The following is an 8,227-nucleotide window of genomic DNA, read 5'->3' on the forward strand; positions in this document are numbered from 1 at the left end:
TCTATGAATTGCGATATATCTTTCTGTAAATTTTCAGTACAATAAGTGCATTGACAAAAGTGTCACATTTCTGCTGTTTCCATGGCAACGGCAGCCATTTTGAAAATTCCAAAGTCAAAAGTCTCATCTATACATGCCAGCTGACAATAATAATAAGTTTCATTAAGTTTGGAGCATTTTGAAAATTTTTGACATTTCTGCAGTTTCCATGGCAACGGTGGCCATTTTGGAAATTCCAACTTCAAAAGTCTCATACAGACTTGACAGTCAACAATCCTATTAAGTTTCATTTCTTTTTGAGCATTTTGAAATTTTTGATTTTTTTGACATTTTAGCTTGTAACAGTCTCCAGGACAAGTTTGCAATTCCGCTGAGTGCAAAAGTTGTCACCTTAATTTTTGGAGTTAAGTCAAAACAAAGTTGATAACTTGGTTGGTATTAGTTCCCTGATATTTGTCCTAAAATTTTTTGGCTCTAGCACCACTGTTGAAAAAGTTATGCCCCTTTTTTCAACAATTTCCTCAGAGGAAAAGTACTTTTCCTCAAGGGAAATCAAATTTCCCTGCAGGAAAAAGATTTTTCCTCAAGGGAAATTGTTTTTTCCTCAAGGGAAAAAGATTTCCCTTAGGGAATTTGCTGCATAATTATTTCCTTTGAGGAAATTCTATTTCCTTAAAGGAAATTCTTTTTCCTTAGAGGAAATTCTTTTTCCTTAGAGGAAATTCTTTTTCCTTTGAGGAAATTTGCAGCTTCAAATTTTCCTTTGAGGAAATACTTTTTCCTGTGAGGAAATTTGTAGTTTCACATTTTCCTTGGAGGAAATACTTTTTCCTGTGAGGAAATTTTTGACAAACACTTTTCCTTGGAGGAAAATTCAAGACAACAAATTTCCTCTAAGGAAATCATTGTTCTTCAAATTTCCTCTAAGGAAATTTTTGAACATCAAATTTCCCTTGAGGAAATGTTTTCCCTTATTTTTACTTGTTACACATTTCTTCACTACACCATGTATACAAACAGTATGAATATAATTATTACAAGACTGTATAATTGATGCAAATGATATTTAAAACTTTAATAAATGTTTGACTCAACATTTTAATGACATTGAAAATAATACAGTCTGACTATTAGATCCAGGTATTGTTTATACTTTTTATATAAATTTAACTTTGATTTATAATTTTTTTTTGAGCAAATGCTTCTGTTTTCATTGTAATTGTTTCAATGCGATACATTAATAAGCAACCAATTAGAATGTCATTATATCATTTGTGGTGTTCTAAAGAATTTGTTTATATATTTGCAGATTAAATAATAAAATAAAAACTTTTCGTGTTATTTTAAATTAGAATTTCTTCTGTTTCAGCTTGTGTACAGTTATTCAATCCACTACCTAAGAATTCAGTGAATACATTATTCCATTCACTAAACAATTCCCTTCAATTCTAAGAGAAATCATTTTTGCAAATTGTTCTTCAATGATCTTCTTCTGTATATCTGATATGAGGGAGCGATGTAAATGAGTGGATAAAACTGGTGTTCCTTTTTTCAACAACAAAATAGTATTTGTTCTGCATTCTCCTTTCTTTTGTAAAGATATGTTGTTGCTTTTATGCAATAGTGTTTTTGTGTATCTATGATAGAACTCCATTTTGTTTTATATGGTCATTGTCATGTGATAATGTTGAAATTTCCTATTTCTTTTTTGCAGGAAAGCACACATTCCATTTCAAATTAATCCAATTATGCACTATGTAAATAAATTTCAACTTTAAGTTTCCTCTTCAGTAATGACCTATTGATCATGAAAACCAAGATGTCTGATCACCTATAAATACACAAAATAAACAAATAAAATGTTATAAATGGAGAGAGAAACAGCAATACATGTTTTTCATGTGTATCTTTCCTTATTAAAATACATTAAGTAAACTTGAACTCGAGAAAGATAAATAACTGCGATGTAGACTAGAAAGTATAAAATGCCAAATAAAGTATTCACGAAAAATTAGTTGATTTACAGCAGTCAAGTCCATGTTTGCAGGAAATTTACATCATTGGTTGTCTGGTGGAGAGTTGTCTGATTGGTAATCATACCAGATCTTATTATTTATATAGCCTTGCCATATTCCTTTTGTGCCTGTCCAAAGTTCAGAGCCTGTAGCTTTTGTCAGTTTAGTCTGACACTAAAATTTAGTGGTTGTTGTTGTTGTTTCATACTCAGCCCGGTCATATTTATTTTTTGTAATTTATTTTGTTATAAACTAGGCAATTAGCATGATTAGTTTTACAGTTTGGATTGTTTCAATGTTTCATCTTTAGGTCTTTTATAGCTGCCTACTTTGACTATAGTATAGGGTATGGATTTTCTCATTATTGAAGGTCGTAACAGGCCTACAATTGCTTTCTCAAATCCATCATAGTTTTCATATTTAATATACCACATCTTTGAATTTTTATAGTAATCATGATACTTGTAATAACTTTTTAAAATTAAAAGGTGCCTTACCATTTAGGTTTAGTTGGCTTCTGCAAATTTTACATTGCCTATCATTTCTGCTGTATATTATTTCTCTGTATCTTCTATAGTTCTTGTCCTATACATAAAAGAGTAAAAGTTGAATGACATCTTGCATCAATTTTGTTTCTGTTTAATGTACATTTATATGTATATTAATGTGTGTTTAATAAAAATCTAAACCATGAGTGCTTGATAAGCTTCTTGCCCTTATAGCTGGTCTTTAAGCTTTAAATGAATTTTATTGATCGACTAAAAAACTATGAGCACTGTGCAAATAAGACCCCCGCCCTAAAAAAAAACAAAACATGCACAAACAGTGGTATTCATTGACTTAAAACATGCATATAATTTGGCTCAATTTATAGATATCTCAAGTGACTATAAGTTTAAGGCTGCAATTTTTTTAACAAATACATTTCTAAAACCTTTCAAAGTTTTTGAAAATGGACAAATTTTAAATAACTTTGCAACAACTAAAGTTCCTAAACTCTGCATCTTATAAAAAAATATACATGATAAATAGGGAATGATACTCCAGCTTGCATATTATTTAAAGTTTTAAAGGAACATAACTGAAGAACGGTAAAAGTTTTACAACCAAAATTTTGAAATTGATCCGATTAAAATTGTGATTAAAAGTATTGTTTTAAAGTTTAATAAAATTTGGTTGAGGGAAACTTAAGTTAGAAGGCCAAAACAATTTTTTCCATTTTTAAAGAACATAACTATAGAATTTAGTAAAAGAGACACTACCAAAATTCAAACTTAATCTGTATTTTGTGGTGATAAGCATTGTGTATTGATTTCATAACATTTGGTTGAGACAAACTAAAGTTTAGAGAACAGGAAACCAAAAATTCAGCATATTTTCCCCATTTCTAAAGGGGCATAACTCTGATACTCTAGTACAGTAACACTGACATCACCAAAATTCAAACTTGATCTGAGTATTGCGATAACAAGCTTTTGTAAAAGTTTAATTGAATTTGGTTGAGGCAAACTAAAGTACTGTAAGAGAACAAAAAACAACTTTGGGACAGACGGACAAACGATCAAGTGTTAAACATTATGCCCCCTCAACTTTGGCTCATAATAATAAAAAGGGTGTTTATGTCAAGATATAAAAACAATTCACCAAAGTTTCATAAAAAATTGTGAAAGCATTCTTGAGACTATCCTAATCCCAAGTCATGATAGTACAATGACATAAATCAGATTTTTTTTTTAAATTAAAAGGAAAATTATCATGTTTATGTTATACAAAAATAATTCACCAAGTTTCATGAAAATTGCTCAAAGCATTATTAATAGTATATATGTACTGGAAAATCCCCCCTTTTATGAATAAAATCCCTAACTTTTAATTAAAAATTTTAAATCCCTAAAAATTAAAAAGGAGCTTAATTATCATGATTAAAAAAACATAGAGCTTTAAATACGTATTTTAACCAGGCAAAGCCGCTCTCTATATATATATCCCGTATGTGAGGACATTCTAGATTTTAGATTATAAACGATTAATAAGATGCCGTTTTTATATATTAACACAAAACCCCGTGTGGATAGACTTGTTTTAACATTAATAAAAATCGCCATGAACTTTTAATCATAATACACATGAATTTTAAAATGTTGGGAGGTGTCGTTGCGGATTGCAAACATTATCTTTAGTGATATTCATATATGTAAATAATGTACATAATGGTGGAAGGATGATCCAAAAAATTCATGGATATATTATGGTGATGGGACCCACAGACACAGCACCAATGTAAATAATGAGCACTGCCACCCAAAGCACCTGTTCAACACACAGAAACTGTGTGGTTCTCCTTTGAAGGGGATAAAGATACAGAGGTAAGGTAAGGTAAGGATTATATCAATAGATAATTCACCAAAGTATTATGAAAATTTTATGATTAATGTATTCTAATTCCAAGACTATCTAAGACATGGTTTGTTTGAATAAAAAAAGTTTGAATAAAGTACCTGCTAGAATTCAGGAGAATTAGACCAAATCAGGCTATCTTCTAGATTATCAGACAATTGACTTTAGAAAAGGAATTTTCTTTTTTCTTCTTTAGCTATTTGTTATCTCTGAACTAAGCCATTTTTTCACATTTTTTTTTTTGTCTTTTCTCTCTTGTGACTTGTTATTTAAAATAACAAAAAAACAAAGGCAATGAAAGAGAAACTGACAATGCCAAGGCAAAACATAAGATGCAGAAAAGAAAAACAAAACAAAACACTAAGCAACACCAACATCACCAAAAAACTAGTGTTGAATTCATGTGCTCAGTCAGTCAGTGAGAGTTCGCAGATCCTGACCTACTATATCTATGCTTAAAAACCTAAAAATCATATAGTTCTAAACATATTTTGTAAATTTATACTTGATTAACAAGTGAAACTGAGAGCTACTGCTCACTGATGATACCCCCACCGTAAGTGGATAATATAAATAGTGTAAAAATATGCAAGTGTTCGGTAAACAGGAAGTTGTCGAGTGATGAATCTGAAAACGCATCACACGGTATAGCTGACTTATATAAATCCTGAAACCAAATTTCAGAAATCTTTGTATTGTAGTTCCTGAGAAAAATTTTCAACTTGGTTATCATGTGTAAAATCATACAAGTTTTCAGTAAACAGGAAGTTGTCAAGTGATCAATCTAAAAACGCATCACACGGTATAAATGACTTAGATAAACCCTGAAACCAAATTTCAGAAATCCTTGTATTGTAGTTCCTGAGAAAAATGCGACGAAAAATATTCATGGGACGGACTGACTGACTGACGGACAGATGGACTGACAGAAAGAGGTAAAACAGTATACCCCCCTTTTTTGAAAGCGGGGGTATACAAAGTTGTCATAAATAGCATAGACACCTTTGAGTTTTGAGAACCACATGTGTTAATTGTGCAAGTATAATCATTGATAATCATGCACAAGATTGACTTTTAAAAGCCTTTATATTGAAATTTTCTGAAAATATTGCATGCATTTATTAATATGACCAATTTCAAGAAATGCACAAAGATGCGAGATGATTTATATAATTGTAATTTCAGGAATTTACAGTAAAGGCTTTTATCCCCACTGCATTTTGCACTTTTCCTAATTCAGGAGCCAGAAGTTATGGCCTTTGTGACCTTTGTATAATGTTATTTTAGTTTCTTTTTTTTTGTATTGAAGAGTTTAGTATGACGTCCATTATCACTCAACTAGTATACATTTTTGTTTAATGGCAAGCAAAAGCATGCCTCACAGGCACGTATTCTGGGGGGCTGAGGGTTGGACATGTTGGAACCCCCCCCCCCCTTTCTTTACTGGACGATCAATGCATTTAAATGTGGACATGTAGTTTGACCCCCCCCCCCCCCCAAATTTGTTCTTGGTTAGGAACCCCTTTATATGACTCAGGATCCACCCCAGTCTCAGGTTGTGGGATTTTCTCGTTGCAATGAAGACCCATTGGTGACCTATGGCTGTTATCTGCTCTTTGGTCATGTTGTTATCTCTTTGATACATTCCCCATTTCCATTTCAATTTTCTTTTCAGTTCTATTATAAATATATATGAAACGAGTTTGGCGCGTTTACAAAAATATAATTGTCTGTGCTGACAGGGGAGTATGTGTGCATACCAATATTTAAATTTTCTAGGCCTTCCTTTTTGAATATTTTGTGCATTTCATCATGTTCTTGGTAAAATACTGTCAGACCTCGAGTACTGTTGTTTTGCAAAAACGGTCAAGTAATGTAGGGGAAAGAAACGAACTAAAAAGACCAAAATAAGCCACAACTAATGGGGGTCTCATTGGGGGTTCTGTTCACGGATCCCGCTTAGTTACTACTTATTTTTTTAGATTCCCGCATGATGCCATCACGCTTACACTATGTAAGTGAACAATTCTGATATTTTTGTAATTTCCCATGTCCCGCTTAACTTCATTTCGCGTTTTCACGGCACAATAATTTGAGGGAGGATATAGGACCTTTATCGGGACTCCGGGATCGGGTGTTTTTAAGATCTGGATTTCGGGATTGACCCTTTCGGGATCCGAAAATTCTTTTTTCGAATTTCGGGACCTCGGGATTTAGTGTTTTTAAGCCCGGGATTTCGGGATTTCGTGTTTTTAAGCTCGGGATTTCGGAATCAGTACCCCTCTTACCCTCCCTCATAATTTGACTTTCATGTGTCACGTTTACAAAAAATATGCCTCGACAATCCCGAGTTCCGCTCAGACCCCCCTTATATGTACATAATGAATAGTTTACTATATGTAGTCAGTAGTCGGGTCAAATACACATGTATATACTTTTAGACGACCTTAGATTCATTTCACAGCGAAAATACTCATTAATATTGAACATTTTAGATCACTTCACATTTAGATTTTTTAACTTTTAAAATTAAGACCATATAGATTTAAGATTATTTAATCGAAAGATGATAATTTGTCAATGAGCAACTGTAACCAGGTACTGCATTTTTTTTGGCATGCGTCAAGCAACAGTTAAAAGTCAGTGGCGGATCCAGAAATTTTCACAAGTGGGGGCCCACTGACTGACCTAAGAGGGGGCCCGCTGAAGTCACGCTTCAGTGATTCCCTATATATAAGCAACCATTTTTTTTCAAAAAAAGGGGGGGCCGGGCCCCCTGCCCCCCCCCCCCTAAATCCGCCTCTGAAAGTGCCGGGAATAGAAAAGCAAGTTAAACTTCTCATCTGGACTTTTTAATTAGTCTGTATACCGGACCTCTTCTCTATTTTGGGATTGAAAAAAATCTAAAGTTAAAAATGCGGTTTTGAGCCTATTTCTTCTTTTTAATTAGGTAACAAGTTAAGCCATTAGTGACACTGATATGGTATATTACCAATAATAAGGCCATATATTTCGGTGTGTAGAAATACCGCAAAAGACTTCTTAGTGCACTAAGAAGAAAGTTTTTGCATTAAGGACACTAAAACGATGTTATAAGATCACAGCGAGCATGAATATAAGAGGATATGATTAAAACCTTATATCTATAAAGTTATAGGTATCAATAGATTTTGTTATTTTGAAGTTAAATGACTTTTAATAAACGCGTGCCACTCGCCACGTGACCAACGGTTTATTGCAGATGCCCGAATCATCATGTTCGATCAACCTAATCCAATAAACAATTGTCTTTTGATCGTTACTTATTGATTGATCAATGGTTGTTACGGCAATGGACATTTGAGCGCATTGACAGGACATTTGAGCGAAAAAAAAGGACGTTTGAGCGCCAAAGTATAGGACATTTGAGCGCCTAAATTTTAGGACATTTGAGCGAAAATAAGAATAAGCGTAGGACATTTGAGCGAAAACAAGTCTTGGATAGAGAATTGTCTTATTGGCAATCATACCACATTTTCTTACGAATATAGTTCATTAAATGAGGAGTTTACCAACAAAAAGATTAAAACATATTTTAATTGTAAAAAACAAAGCACTAAAAACAAAGCACAGTCATAAAACAGGAGTTTACCAACAAAAAGATTAAAACATCTTTTAATTGTAAACAAAGCACTAAAAACAAAGCACTGTCATAAAACATAAAACTCGGCAACGGCATTATTTACAAGTCTGTTCGGGCTTGGAACTTATATCCCAGGCTTCTGACATAAAAATCCCTCGTAATTTCCTGCTGGCAGTATTTCAGATTGCAATTT

The 8,227-nt window shown here is 32.8% G+C and overlaps 1 long non-coding RNA gene across 1 annotated transcript; it reads right to left on the minus strand.

The window, feature by feature from the left end:
* Positions 1-977: 977 nt before the first annotated feature.
* Positions 978-6,294, minus strand: LOC134683619 (uncharacterized). The gene is made up of 3 exons (XR_010101064.1): positions 6,173-6,294; positions 2,513-2,600; positions 978-1,831 (listed from the first exon to the last, which is right to left on the minus strand). It is a non-coding gene; the product is annotated as an uncharacterized LOC134683619 (long non-coding RNA).
* Positions 6,295-8,227: the final 1,933 nt, after the last annotated feature.

The sequence above is a fragment of the Mytilus trossulus genome, chromosome 9 (genome assembly GCF_036588685.1).
Source record: "Mytilus trossulus isolate FHL-02 chromosome 9, PNRI_Mtr1.1.1.hap1, whole genome shotgun sequence".
NCBI lineage: Eukaryota > Metazoa > Mollusca > Bivalvia > Mytilida > Mytilidae > Mytilus > Mytilus trossulus.